This window comes from Schistocerca piceifrons, chromosome 6, assembly GCF_021461385.2.
Source record: "Schistocerca piceifrons isolate TAMUIC-IGC-003096 chromosome 6, iqSchPice1.1, whole genome shotgun sequence".
NCBI lineage: Eukaryota > Metazoa > Arthropoda > Insecta > Orthoptera > Acrididae > Schistocerca > Schistocerca piceifrons.
In genome coordinates, this window is record NC_060143.1 from 589,163,393 (window position 1) to 589,178,146 (window position 14,754).

The following is a 14,754-nucleotide window of genomic DNA, read 5'->3' on the forward strand; positions in this document are numbered from 1 at the left end:
CGTTCTTCCCTGGTGCAAGTCGCAAGTGAGGCGGCCATCTTTATACTGATACTGCGACGGTATGTGTGCACCTGCACTATGTTACCACCTTCAGGCCATTCTGCACGCTGTTTGTAGCACACTTACCGCCTTACAGGATAACGGCGCGAAATGTCGACTTGTTATTACAAATTTAAGGTTTTCATTTGACTCACCCTCGTACTAAAGTTTGGACGGTGTCCCCGTCTTACAACAGGTACTGTCCCCGTATTGCGAAGACTGTCACGGCGCGCTATGCTGCGACGAGGACACTTACTTAGCTGCTGCGAATTTTAATCAGAATTAGAATGATTATTACCTTTTTTCAAATTTTACTCTAAACTTATTGCAAGAGCTGTGTCGTCAGATGTTGATCATTATGGAAAGGACGACGCAGTACTGCAGTTTGTCATCATGACAGAGTTCTCTCAGCACAACCACTGAATACATACAAAAGTTCAAGACCTTCGTGGAGACAACGCAAACGCTGGTGTGATCCAAGTGAACAGAGGCCGCATTCACGCAGTGTTAGTGAACGGACCCAGACCTTCTATCCAATCTCTCTTCCGTTAAGTCTCTTCTCAGATACTTAAACAGTAAATTCCGCATTAACAGTTTGTTTGCACATGATGATGCCACCACACCATCTCACCCGCTCACAAAGGAGACACACTGAAAGAAGAAACATCGGTGCTGAAAACCAGTTAAGACTGCTTTCTACATCTACATCCATACTCCGCAAACAACCTGACGGTTCTCCCTTCTGTTCCAGTCTCGTATTGTTCGTGGAAAGAAGGATTGTCGGTATACTTCTGTGTGGGCTCTAATCTCTCTGATTTTATCCTCATGGTCTCTTCGCAAGATATACGTAGGAGGGAGCAATATACTGCTTGACTCTTCGGTGAAGTTATGTACTCGAAACTTTAACAAAAGCCCGTACCGAGCTACTGAGCGTCTCTAATGTAGAGTCTTCCACTGGAGTTTATCTATCATCTCCGTAACACTTCCACGATTAGTAAATGATCCTGTAACGAAGCGCGCTACTCTCCATTGGATCTTCTCTATCTCTTCTATCAACCCTATCTGGTACGGATACCAATACTGGTAAGCAATATTCAAGCAGTGGGCGAACAAGTGTACTGTAACCAACTTCCTTCGTTTTTGGATTGCATTTCCTTAGGATTCTTCCAATGAATCTCAGTCTGGCATCTGCTTTACCGACGATCAGCATTATATGATCATTACATTTTAAATCACTCCTAATGCGTACTCCCAGATAATTTATGGAATTAACTGCTTCCAGTTGCTGACCTGCTATTTTGTAGCTAAATAATAAGGGATCTATCTTTCTATGTATTCGCAGCACATTACACTTGTCTACATTGAGATTCAATTGCCATTCCCTGCGCCATGCGTCAATTCGCTGCAGATCCTCCTGCATTTCAATACAATTTTCCATTGTTACAACCTCTCGATACACCACAGCATCATCTGCAAAAAGCCTCAGTGAACTTCCGATGTCATCCACAAGGTCATTTATGTATATTGTGAATAGCAACGGTCCTATAACACTCCCCTGCGGCACACCTGAAATGACTCTTACTTCGGAAGACTTCTCTCCATTGAGAATGACATGCTGCGTTCTGTTATCTAGGAACTCTTCAATCCAATCACACAATTGGTCTGATAGTCCATATGCTCTTACTTTGTTCATTAAACGACTGTGGGGAACCGTATCGAACGCCTTGCGGAAGTCAAGCAACACGGTATCTACCTGTGAACCCGTGTCTATGGCCCTCTGAGTCACGTGGACGAATAGCGCGAGCTGGGTTTCTCACGACCGTCTTTTACGAAACCCATGCTGATTCCTACAGAGTAGATTTCTATTCTCCAGAAAAGTCATTATACTCGAACATAATATGTGTTCCAAAATTCTACAACTGATCGACGTTAAGAGATATAGGTCTATAGTTCTGCACATCTGTTCGACGTCCCTTCTTGAAAACGGGGATGACCTGTGCCCTTTTCCAATCCTTTGGAACGCTACGCTCTTCTAGAGACCTACGGTACACCGCTGCAAGAAGGGGGGCAAGTTTTTTCGCGTACTCTGTGTAAAATCGAACTTGTATCCCATCGGGTCCAGCGGCCTTTCCTCTTTTGAGCGATTTTAATTGTTTCTCTGTCCCTCTGTCGTCTATTTCGATATCTACCATTTTGTCATCTGTGTGACAATCTAGAGAAGGAACTACAGTGCAGTCTTCCTCTGTGAAACAGCTTTGGAAAAAGACATTTAGTATTTCGGCCTTTAGTCTGTCATCCTCTGTTTCAGTACCATTTTGGTCACAGAGTGTCTGGACATTTTGTTTTGATCCACCTACCGCTTTGACATAAGACCAAAATTTCTTAGGATTTTCTGCGAAGTCAGTACATAGAACTTTACTTTCGAATTCATTGAACACCTCTCGCATAGCCCTCCTTAAACTACATTTCGCTTCGCGTAATTTTTGTTTGTCTGCAAGGCTTTGGCTATGTTTATGTTTGCTGTGAAGTTCCCTTTGCTTCCGCAGCAGTTTTCTAACTCTGTTGTTGTATCACGGTGGCTCTTTTCCATCTCTTACGATCTTGCTTGGCACATACTCATCTAACGCATATTGTACGATGGTTTTGAACTTTGTCCACTGATCCTCAACACTATCTGACTTGAGACAAAACTTTTGTGTTGAGCCGGCAGGTATGTGTAATCTGCTTTTTGTCACTTTTGCTAAACAGAAAAATCTTCCTACCTTTTTTAATATTTCTATTTACGGCTGAATTCATCGATGCAGTAACCGCTTTATGATCGCTGATTCCCTGTTCTTGGTTCAAATGGCTCTGAGCACTATGAGACTTAACTTCTGAGGTCATCAGTCGCCTAGCAATTAGAACTAATTAAACCTAACTAACCTAAGGACATCACACACATCCATGCCCGAGACAGGATTCGAACCTGCGACCATAGCGGTCGCTCGGCTCCAGGCTGTAGCGCCTAGATTCCCTGTTCTGCGTTAACTGTTTCAAATAGTTCGGGTCTGTTAGACACCAGAAGGTCTAATATGTTATCGCCACGAGTAGGTTCTCTGTTTAACTGCTCAAGGTAGTTTTCAGATAATGCACTTGAAAAAATTTCACTGGATTCTTTGTCCCTGCCACCCGTTATGAAAGTTTGAGTCTCCCAGTCTATATCCGGCAAATTAAAATCTCCACCCTGAACTATAACATGGTGGGGAAATCTACTCGAAATATTTTCCAAATTATCCTTCAGGTGCTCAGCCACAACAGCTGCTGAGCCAGGGGGCCTATAGAGACATCCAATTACCATGTCCGAGCCTGCTTTAACCGCGACCTTCACCAGTGTTAGAGGCCCCACGCCATTTCTCAATTCCTATTAAATTTTACTATACATGCGCTGCAGAATTAGCTCACTTTAACCTAGAATGTTACGCTGTGGGCATAGTCCGAAGACTAACAGAGCGGGTGTCACGAACTACATACCGAAGTCGCTGACGGCCTTGCATATTCTCGGCTCAGACATTATGACATTCCTCGATGAAGATAAAGTTTGTCTCATATAACCAGAACGGATACGGAAAAAACGGAAACCATTCATGTGAAAGCCAGTTTGCAGTATTAAACGCGGCATCTTGCAAGTGCACAGATTTCGGAAAGGCGCTGGACTACACGTGGAGTACCTCCACAGGCTTGTGGCAGGCTGACGCAATGAACCTTTCACTCGCCGAGCCCAGCACGTTGCACTGGACGGCCGATGTTTCACAGAAGCGGGGAAATCAGATGAGCCCCAATGAAGCGCGATTGGTTCCGTAAATTACTGCTCTTAATGTACACAAATTATTTACTAGACACGGTAAAGAACAGTATCAGACCGCCGGTGATGCTGTTGTCCGCAATGAACTATCGACGACGGATACTCGCAGGGAAATGCAGAAAGACCGACGCTACACTACTAACGGCCATTTGTACAGTCTCCAGTTAGCAGCCGCTAAAGTTCAGTTCTCAGAATTGGGCGGAAAACGCGTTGTAAGAACACTCAATAACGCCTAAACGGAGCATAGACGCGAGATAGATAAACTGGTGATTCTGGCAGGGTTTGTGAATTTAAGCGAAGAATAAGTTTTGACAATGGCAGAAATACTTACAGAATTATAGATGGCAAGATTGCTTGTTAGAACGAGGAAGGAGAAGAAACGGGGACATCACAAAAATTATATGGAAAAATATGACGATACCAAATTTATACAGAAATTTCGTACTAATTACTTTTCGATCTGAGCATATGAATGAAAAACGAAACTTTTTCCCAATATAAAACATTTTGCTTGTAGTAGCCTTAATAGGTATTTGATATTGGTGCTTTGTGAATTATATTTTGCCGTGTTACTTATGTAAGTGAGATACATAAAAATAACCATTAGTGCCAAAACAAACTCGCTTATTTGGCGTGTGTTACAATTGCTGTAATATTAGAAAGGACTATTTAGAACATCTATTTCGTTTTATCTAATGGGCAGTGACAAAACAGACGTAATCAAATCGAGAAACCACATCAGTCTTGGGTACTTTTCGTATTAACAGCTTCTTTCAGTATTAGACGACGACTTTTTGATTTTTCATGCAGCAAAACGTTTGACGAAATTTCATGAGGTAACGGATTCTTTCGCAGAAAGGAAAGCATGTCGTCTAAAGCTGTAACAAGATTAGAGAGAAAAAATGTTGACACCTAAGGATTAAGAGATGTGTACCGTCTTGCTTGTCTCTTGTCTTTATTGGTTTTGTTTCCTGTATTTAATTTTTATGTCGCACAAAAGAGAAAGTTGTCAGCTAATAGGCAACAAAAAGTACAAGTTTCCTAAAGAGTTCTTATTCTGCTGGTTACAAATAATCCCGCCCAGTATTAGTTGTGAGTTTTGTTTAACGGGAGTCGGACGTCAAACCGGACCGACTGGGAGCAGGAGACGGACCACAGAACATTTTAATTTCCTCTGTTCTGAATGTAGCTTTGATGGCTTTCATTACAGAGTATTTCAAATTCCACAGAGCGAAATACAGTGACGTGCGATAGAATAATGCCGTGTGAAGAGGCATGGCACGGCACGGCACTTTGGCACACTTAAGACCAAATAACGTGTCTTACATTTCCTCGTACATACATGCTTGATACATCAAGCGCTACGAAAGATGTCCGCTACAAAATGAACATATTTGTGGAAATAGCTTTTTTAAAATTTTTGATGTCCTGTCTCGAGGGGGAGGGCCGCCACTGTCAAGTTTTTGCCCAGGGTCCGGGGCTGGCGGACTTGTGCGACTACTCCATACTCTTCGTACTCGTGCACGGGTTTTCATATTCTCATCGTTGTTTCCGTAGAGGAGAAGCGTTTCCGTGCAGTGTAGTGTCCACTGGATTCCTGAGTTCAGGCCGTTTTGTTACCTTTCATGGCAAGCAAGATAATTCCCGCCCGCACACAGCGACAGTATCTGCTGCTTGTCCTCGGGCAGAATTCGGCGTGATATCACTGAAGAGGACATCCAACATCTCTACCAATCAATGGAAAACCAAATAACTACTTGCATAAGGGCCAGAAGCAGACTAACGCGTTGTTGAGTCCGATTTGTGAAGCTCTTTCCCTTGAAAAAATCATCCACTTTTTCTGAAACTGTAATAATTTGTTTGTCTGCACACGTACACCACATCCATCTCTTTCCGTCCCATTCGTATAATTCCCTCATGGTAAGTCTTTTTCCTTTTTTTGCTCTGGAGTGTAGTACAAGCTCACCTACCATCCACTTTCAGTCTTCTTGCGCCTGTTTTGTACATATTTAGCTTACTCTTTTCGAAGCCAACGTTTTCACATGTCTCGTATGTAGGACGATTCTCTCGTATGTATCCAAGTGAAAAACTGGCCTCGGAAGGCCCAACGCTTCCGACTGACCGCCGTGTCGTCCTCAGACGATAGGTGCAACTGGATGGCGATACGGATGGGCGTGTGGTTCCTCAATTGGCGTCACAAGGACTGAGTGCACCACACTCTGCAGACGCAGGCAGTCATCCATCCGAGTGCTAGCCAAACCCGACAGCACTTCAATTTGGTGATCTGATGGCAACTGGTCTTACCACTGTGGCAACGCCGTTAGCCAAATGCAGAATCTTAGGACTTTATTACCGTCCCAATAACGGTATCAACACTTTGCAACAATTTATTTGCGCCATTAAATCCCGTCAATATCGATGACCAGAACGTCTCCATAACCACAGTTTCCAGACTCTGCAGACTGTTCAGCGTTCTGGTCGCCCCGCACCTTAGTGAAGCCCTTTTGGGTTTCATAATCCCGAATAATTGCCAAAGGTGGGGAAAACAGGCAAGTGTCTGTGAGAGGCAAGATCATAAATTTCACGGTTCCTCGTTTCACTTGCAGCAATTTAAGCTGTGCCGCCAGGTCCCAATCTAACCACAATCTCGGAAATCTTTACGTATTCGGAAAAAACGGCCAAATATTTGAGACAACAAACACTACAAGACTGATATATTCTTACTGGCTTCAGTATAGTACGACCCGCTTGATGACGGGCAATGAGAAGAAAATGGCGACAGCAGTACGCAGCGGAAGGGGTGCGGACACAACAAAGTTCGAAATGATAATTAAATCAGCTGCCGACAGGTGTTGATACACATCAATGAGGACACGTTGAAAATGTGTGCCCCGACGGGGACTCGAAACCGGGATCTCCTGCTTACACGGCAGACGCTCTATCCATCTGAGCCACCGAGGGCGGAGAGGATAGTGCGACTGCAGGGACTTATCCCTTGCACGCTTCGCGTGGAGACCCACATTCCCAACTGTCCACAACCTACATTCGTAGTGCTCCTAATAGATATTTGCCCATTCACTCAGTACTCGCGGGAGACCCGTAAGAGATCGGGCAAAGCGTGTGCATTCGCACAGAAGTAGGTCAGTGGCTGGGTAGCCTTTAAGTATATGAAGATAGTATCTGTTCCCAAAAGAACTCGGCACCTAAGGGTTTCGATTTAATTATTTCATTTTAGAGAAGATGCACGGTCATCAATGGTATCTGTTCTTTCGGGAAAAGATACTATCTTCATACAACAAAGTTCATTTCAGCCATCACTCGTGTCTTGTTTCGTAGACACTTCCTGCGTGATTTATATCAAATGATCTAAGTGTGGGGCAAGGTTACTAAACATCTGAACTCACATTCGCCACAGCTTCGTGTTACGGCGTGAAGTGAAGCGCCGGCACGCCACTCGGGAACTACGGAGCACAGAGCGCTGTGGCGAGACGGCGTCAGCCAATCGCACGCTGGCCGGCCGACCGCTGTCCAGGGCGGCATCGCTCCCTGTGCGAAGAGGACGTAAGCGCCGCTCCCGACCTGCCGCGGCACACTTCTACACCAGCATCAAGATGAGGCACTTTAAGACCAGCGACTTAGGAATTCTGTATACTGAAGAACACTGTCTACGAGTATTTTGTCTGTCGCCCTTTGCCGGCCGCGGTGGCCGAGCGGTTCTAGGCGCCTCAGTCTGGAACCACGCGACCGCTTCGGTCGCAGGTTCGAATCCTGCCGCGGGCATGAATGTGTGTGATGTCCTTAGGTTAGTTAGGTTTAAGTAGTTCTAAGTTCTAGCGGACTGATCACCTCAGATGTTAAGTCCCACAGTGCTCAGAGCTATCTGATTTTCTGTCGCCCTTTGCTTGCGACATTTCTGTGTTATTGTCAGAGTTAAGTATTGTAATTGTTTATTTCGTAATAAAACTCATTAATACGATTTGTCTGAATATTGTCTAGCGATCCGAGAAGGCAGACTTCATAGACCCCACAATTTTGACGACTAAGCAGGATTCAACACTCAGTTTTTTCAGAATATCTGAAAACGACGATCTAGCGCCTGACGAGTCATTGACGAACAATGCGATTTCGTAGGAAAGAATATAACACTTCTTCCTCTGACAAAAAAAAAAATACTTTTGACTAGAAACCGTGATCCAACTACTCAGGAAGGTTGGTTGGTTTAGTGATTAAAGGGACCAAACGACGAGGTCATTATCAATCCCTCCTACCTGGAACAGGCAAGTCAACAAAACGACACGCCAGAGAAGGACGTAGTGTGCGAAACCCAAGAAAAGGAGACTACAAGGTCTACCGAAGGTGGTGGGGGGGCAGAAGGAAGCAAGGCGGGCTAGGTGCCCCGACCAGCAAGCAACCGGAGGCGCCCATATGCAAAAAGTGCGATGACCGAACGAGGTGGCGCAGTGGTTAGCACACTGGACTCGCATTCGGGAGGACGGCGGTTCAATCCCGCGTCCAGCCATCCTCATTTAGGTTTTCCGTGATTTTCCTAAATCGCTCCAGCAAAAATGGGGGTAGTTCCTCTCAAAGGGCACGACCGACCTCCCCATCCTTTCCTAATCTGTGGGACCGATGACCTCGCTGTTTGGTCCCCTCCCCCAAATGAACAAACAAACCAACCGAGGTGCGGGGGAGGCATACCCCCGCCGTTCAGCAGAGATACGCCACCCAACAGTACCCAGAGAAGACTAGCGACACGGGCAGGGCGAGAGAAGCACAGGAGAAAGACGAAGTGCACCAAGTCAAGGAGAACACGCGAGGAGGGGGAACAAGAGCAGGGCGAGGACTCGGGCGAACCACTGCGCCCCCAGACAGCCGCTGCCCGTCCGGGGCAGCGGAGGCAGCAGGGCCTCCTGCTGCCAACCTTCAGTTTTCTGTAAATAATCATACTCCCAGTCACAGACGAGTGATAAAATACCAACTACACACGTATTAATGCATAAATATCGGTCGTATGCATAAATATCGGTCTTGAGAGGATATAAGATGAACATCAACAAAAGCAAAACGAGGACAATGGAATGTACTCGAATTAAGTCGGGTGATGCTGAGGGAATTAGATTAGGAAATGAGACACTTAAAGTAGTAAAGGAGTTTTGCTATTTGGGGAGCAAAATAATTGATGATGGTCGAAGTAGAGAGGATATAAAATGGAGACTGGCGATGGCAAGGAAAGCGTTTCTGAAGAACAGACATTTGTTAACATCGAGTATAGATTTAAGTGTCAGGAAGTCGTTTCTGAAAGTATTTGTATGGGGCGTAGCCATGTATGGAAGTGAAACATGGACAATAACTAGTTTGGACAAGAAGAGAATAGAAGCTTTCGAAATGTGGTGCTACAGAAGAATGCTGAAGATTAGATGGGTAGAGCATATAACTAATGAGGAGGTATTGAATAGGATTGGGGAGAAGAGAAGTTTGTGGCACAACTTGACTAGAAGAAGGGATCGGTTGGTGGGACATGCTCTGAGGCATCAAGGTATCACCAGTTTAGTATTGGAGGGCAGCGTGGAGGGTAAAAATCGTAGAGGGAGACCAAGAGATGAATACACTAAGCAGATTCAGAGGGATGTAGGTTGCAGTAGGTACTGGGAGATGAAGAAGCTTCCACAGGATAGAGCAGCATGGAGAGCTGCATCAAACCAGTCTCAGGACTGAAGACAACAACAACAACAACAACAACAATCGGTCGTGTATGACTACCCGGTGCCTCGTTAACACAGACGTGGTGCAACGTCTATGGCGGATGCGTTCAGAAACTCTCCGCCGCTCTTCACAAAGTGTTAAAAGAAATACAGAAACGTATCACAATACTCTTATCATGGCAACTGCAGCTATTTGCTATCATTTTATGGTTTTCATGAATCATTTGCGCTAAAAACCAGGAGATACAGCTACTGACCATGTTGCTGATTTTGAGAGCGTTTTGGAAACATTAATTTTATTATGTTTACATGAAACATCAGAAGAATAGTTGGCAGTATTGTGAAAGCACAGTTGCTGGAATCATTTATTAAATACTGAACTGTGCGTTAACTTACGCATCTATTCTAAGAACGCGTTACTAACTGGTAGTCTCATTAAAATAATAATAATAATTATTATTATTATTATAATTCCTGTCCTAGACATGTGCTGTCTATCTATTACAACACGCTTTTCCATAGGGTCGGTATGTACATCCCTCATGCCCCTATTTTAATTACTGTATCAGGTTTTACAATTAACTAAATAGTTTTGAGATCGATATCTACAAAATGACACAGGCATACATGCAAGAACGTACGTCTTGAATCCAGTTCAAATCACTAAGTTCCGACTCATGTGCGACAGCTTTAACCAATGACCAGAATTGTTAAATGTAGTATGTCCTGTATGATATGAAACCAAACTGGGAGTAAACCTAACCTGCTAGTATCTGATTGTAGATTCTCGAACTGGAACATGTTTTTACAAACATTTTGTGGGCAACAGTCCCTCACGTCGGTAAAAATTTGGGAAAATTAAAATTCACGAGTGTAGAATCTGGTTCTATTTACGGATGACACGTGATGCAATTAGTCAACTGTTTCATTAGAATAATAACTCGAAAAATAGCCGCGGAGGAATATTTTACGAAAAACCACCAACTAGCAGCGCCTTTTTTAAAACTGTAATTGAAACGACCAACAGTATAACGGGCACAAGGAAACAAGAACCGACTACCCTTGTTTTCACCAACACGCCTCGAGTGTTGGCTCTGCGCAGACTCACGATAGTTTTGTAGCCATTCTGCTCGCGGTATAAACGCCACTCGTATCGTCGTTGTTCCTAATTAGGAGGGAATTTTTCTTCTATAGAAAATATAAACTGCGGTATACACTTAACACGTCGCAAATAGTACTAATCATAAAATGATTAGGCGAGACTCACATCGAGCGACGTACCGCCGTCGGCGCCCGGCTGGCTACTGGCTCGTGTCTCGCAGCGCTGCAGCTTCGGCGCCCGTCGGCTTCTCTCGGGCGGCCTCGGCTGCGAGGCAGGCCCTGAGGTCGCAGTCAGTACGGCGACAGCCGCGGCTGGCTTTCGACGTCGACTTGTAATTCGTCTTGCGGGGATACAGTTAAATATTTTGTCATGAAATTGCTGATGTCGCCTCTCTCAGTTTATATTTTCTGCTGCACATAAGCGTGGGATGTATTCTATCTGACATATGACAATGGCGTGCAGTATTAACAAACTCTTTCTAGCCAGGACATCTAATCCTTCCGGACGAGCAGAGGGACGTCACTGGATGAGGGTACGGATGGCCAGCATCAGCACACCGCTCTCCCAGCCGTTACCAGTTTTCGTGAGTGCGGTTCTTCTTCTCAGTCAAGTTGCTCCTCAATTGGCGTCGGAAGGGCTGGCTGAGTGCATCCCACTGGCCGACAGCACTCAGCAGACTTGAACCGCCACTCACACGAGGGCTATACGCCGTTCATCATAAGAACAAACCTCATGTAAACATTGCACTATGTATTCTTTCGCGTTTGCTGGAACCTCATTGGATTTCGTTCCACGTGGAGCAGAAGCCAGTCTGTCTCGAGCACAGTCAAGTAGGATAGTGAGGATACGTTTTATGCTGTGCGTTAGACCTGTTTCACACGTATGCGGTTTCATTCGGTTCAGTTCGGTTCGATTCGTTTTCAGTTGCGACGGAAAACGAACGAAATCCTTACACACATACTCAGTAGTGATAATGGCGAGAAGCCAAGTTGTTGCCATGTTGTTTCTCTATAAAAGAATAAAAAAACGAAGGAGGAACGGTAGGATTCATTGGGCGCACCCTCTCATTACTTTACGGCAAGAATTTGGAGCATTCTACACCATTTTCCCCAAGGTGCGAGAGAGCACGAAGACAATTTTTTTAATTAATTCAGGATGTCAATGAAATCATTTCATGAATTACATGTGAAACTAAAAGACTGTCTTCAACGCCAAAATACATTTGTGAGGGAATGTATTCAACCGATTCAGATGCTGGCCGTAACTTTCAGGTAAGACAGTACAGTTAACTTAATTTTTTTAAACAGTCTCTTTTTTCAGAATGAGATTTTCACTCTGCAGCGGAGTGTGCGCTGATATGAAACTTCTTGGCAGATTAAAACTGTGTGCCGGACCGAGACTCGAACGGGTCGTGAGTCGTGCTTGGGTAGCTCAGTCGGTAGAGCACTTGCCCGCGAAAGGCAAAGGTCCCGAGTTCGAGTCTCGGTCCGGCACAAAGTTTTAATCTGCCAGGAAGTTTCAGTCTCTTTTTTCATTAAGATTTTAATATAAAAGTGAAATAACATACGTTTACAAATAATACATCAGAGTAAATACAACTAAAACTGAAGTTAAATGATGTTATACAAATTGTTCCAAGTGTCATCGGAAGAAGAACTGTGACGACGGTTCAGGCCAAGGTTGTGTGGGTCCTCGTAGAACTGAACAGCGGACACTTGTGACTGAATTGGCTTTAGGTAGGCTGACGTAACTTGCTGCGGATTTGGCTGGCTCTGTATATACTGATTACGGACCATCGTTGCGGTAGCAGATGAAGAGGCCATCGGTGGGGTACTAGATGGAGAGGCAAATAGTGTACCTGCCTGATTTTCTTTACTACTTGCAGCACCTCCATTTGAAAATCTAGAGTGTCAAATTCATCGAAATCCTCAAGAGTAGGGAGTAATTCTTTAAAAAAAGGGAAGGTGCCGATTTGGTGTTTCCTTCAGGGCTGCAATCATTTCCAATTCAACAGAATCCATTTTCCGTTTTTTTGATGCAGGTTTTTTGAAAGACGATTCCGGTTTTTCAGCTGCTGCAGCATAACGTGGTACGCTTGGAACTGACTGTATATGATTCTCATCATTTTCAACAGTTATATCCGCAATACCACCATCATTATCATCAATATTTTGTGAGAGAGTGTCCTCTGTTTCTCTTTCTTTAAATATTTTGTTCAGGAACTGCAACTGAGATGCATGGATGTAGGCTTTTGCTTTTGACGCCCCTGCTCCCGATTTCTCCTTAGTTTTGCTAATTGCTTTTTGGTACGAGTCTCTCACTTGTGGCCACTTCTTCAGAACGTGTTTACCGGAAAAAAAATTTATTTCATTAATCACAGGACCTGTCAGTCTCCCGTTCGTGGTTTTATATATCAACTTGCGTTACAATATTTTAAATAATTTTAATCTAGTGGTTTTTATTTTCTGTTTTAGGTATTTGGCAAGTGGTTGCACTTTCTCAGATTTGCATTACACGTATCTCCTGGGGATTTCGACTATAAGCTAGATCGTCAGAGAGCTTTGTTGTGAAATGTGGACGGTATTACGATTGGAAAGCAATCATGCTCCAGAAAAGAAGAAATGGGAATCAGTTGCCCAGAAATCTGAAACTATCGCTAATTCCCCGAACTGCTTGGGCGCCGTTGGTTTGAAACATAAGGATCGTCCACCCTCTCAACTCGATGCGTATCAACCATAAAGGATATTAGTGTATAGTTCTGGTGGCAGTAGCTGATGCAGAATATCGATTTATGTACGCTAATGTTGGAGCATATGGGAAGGACTGCGACTCTAACATTTTTAAAAACTGTCAACTGTGGAGATCTATCATTAACGGCAGGATCTGCTAGCCCACTTGGTCTATGGCGAGCAGTTGCGTGTTCCAGGTGAAAACATTGTACCAGCACTACTTCAGCCGATCACACCAGAAATACCGACAGACTTTGCACAATAGTTCTGCCCCAAAATTCGGTGTTTGCATTGAGGGCCACTTGTCAGGCATGGACAGAGAAAAGTTGTGGCCTGCAGAGAACGAATTATTAAAGGGAAGGAAGACTGGAGTTTAACACTTCAGTGGTACACCTGTGATTGTTCCCCGTTATGAAGATGCTGTTTCACTGTGTATACTGTCTGGCTTTTTTAATACAACATTCTGCATCCTTTTAATTGGATAGGATGGAAGCCAATTACCAGCAGGGTTTCTGATATTATAATATCTGAGCTTCGCCGCAAGAATACTGTTAACTGAACAATCAAATGAAAATATAACATTATTTGTTTATGGTTCATTAAAATTTTTATAATTTTTTTGCTTTAAAATTTTCGCATATTGGTGCTATATTTTCTGTAGATGCAAAGTACAGTATACTATACTGGAGTTTGAAGTTCTTTGCATTACATGTGAGTAACGTACGCATGTACAATACTATGTAAATTGTTTATTACGTTAAATAATTTTCTGATGACATTTTGCGTTTAAAAATATTTGTGTTTATAAATTGTTCATGTTGACGTAAATTTGACAATTTAAGAAATGGTGATGCTTAGGAACAATTATGTATGAGCCAGTGTGCTTTTGTTTGAAACGAAAGTGGCTTTGGGGGTTGGAAAAGGTGGCAAGGGCGAATTGGCGCGCTGCCTAGAGCAAGCGCGGGAAGTAGGTCACACAGTCTGTAGGCAGCAGTGATTGAGGCAACACCTTTGTGGAGCAGGAGAAGCTTTGCCTGCAAATTCGCACAAAGATGCCTCAGATGAAGACTGCAGACGGCTTACGGCATTCCTACGAGTTGTTGGGCTACTGTATGTAAAATTGAACGAGGCCCAGAAGAGAAATTGAGCCTATACAGGAAGTTACTTGCAGGCCGTACTGTGGGTAGTGTAGCCGTCACAATTGTTCGCCACACACAAGCCTACAGCCACCAGATAAGGTTTTTTTTTTTTTTTTTTTTTTTTTACAGCATGAGCCATTAAATTGTGTTTTGACAATCATTCTTGAACTTTAAAGAAATTGGTTCACCCTGTTATTTCATC

The 14,754-nt window shown here is 43.9% G+C and overlaps 1 protein-coding gene across 1 annotated transcript in view; it reads right to left on the bottom strand.

The window, feature by feature from the left end:
* LOC124802541 (phenoloxidase-activating factor 2) overlaps nucleotides 1–11,059 on the bottom strand; it is a 262,603-nt gene extending 251,544 nt beyond the window's left edge. Inside the window, exon 1 of the mRNA XM_047263400.1 lies at nucleotides 10,850–11,059. The gene's annotated coding sequence lies outside the window, so the exon portion shown is untranslated. The remainder of the gene's footprint in view (nucleotides 1–10,849) is intronic.
* Between the last annotated feature and the right edge of the window lie 3,695 nt (nucleotides 11,060–14,754).